This window comes from Dufourea novaeangliae, unplaced genomic scaffold, assembly GCF_001272555.1.
Source record: "Dufourea novaeangliae isolate 0120121106 unplaced genomic scaffold, ASM127255v1 scaffold408, whole genome shotgun sequence".
NCBI classification, from domain to species: Eukaryota; Metazoa; Arthropoda; class Insecta; order Hymenoptera; family Halictidae; genus Dufourea; species Dufourea novaeangliae.
The window spans coordinates 38,079-38,669 of record NW_015374288.1 but is presented as its reverse complement, the minus strand read 5'-3'; positions in this window follow the sequence as shown (position 1 = coordinate 38,669).

The following is a 591-nucleotide window of genomic DNA, read 5'->3' as shown; positions in this document are numbered from 1 at the left end:
ATCGGTTCAGTGACCTAGTGACACAGGTTTGCAAACTGCATGTGAATTTCCGAAAGGGTGAGTTCTAATCAATTTATTGCTGATTATTATTTTCTTAATTTAACGCAAGCTATGGCTTATTTCCGGCGATAATTCTGCAAGTTTCTGTACCTAACTTTTTCTTCGGGCTTTTTGAAGAAACTTATTCATTATCAGTAACATTGTTGACAGTTATTAAACTACGAATTTTTATACCAATACCAAATTACGATCACTTCTCGTTTATTCTCTGTTACATTACCTTTTCGTTCACACGTTATTTGAAAAGGAAATTTACAAATTCGTAAAAAGGAATTTACAAAAATGTAAATGTGCATTCGTCTTTTTACGTTACCCATAATTTGCCTACATTTACGTTTCATTCATTAATCTCTTTAAATAACAAACGACAGATGATAAAAAGTATGATGTTGTTTGTTACGTCTTGTTTATTTGCTATTATTATACGCGGTTTCCTGCGATGCATGGTGACCTACTTGTTCGGAGCTCCGTAGTACAAGCGTAGCGCGTAGCCTCCGCTAGCGCGGGAACTCGGCTGGCAAACTCGCGCTC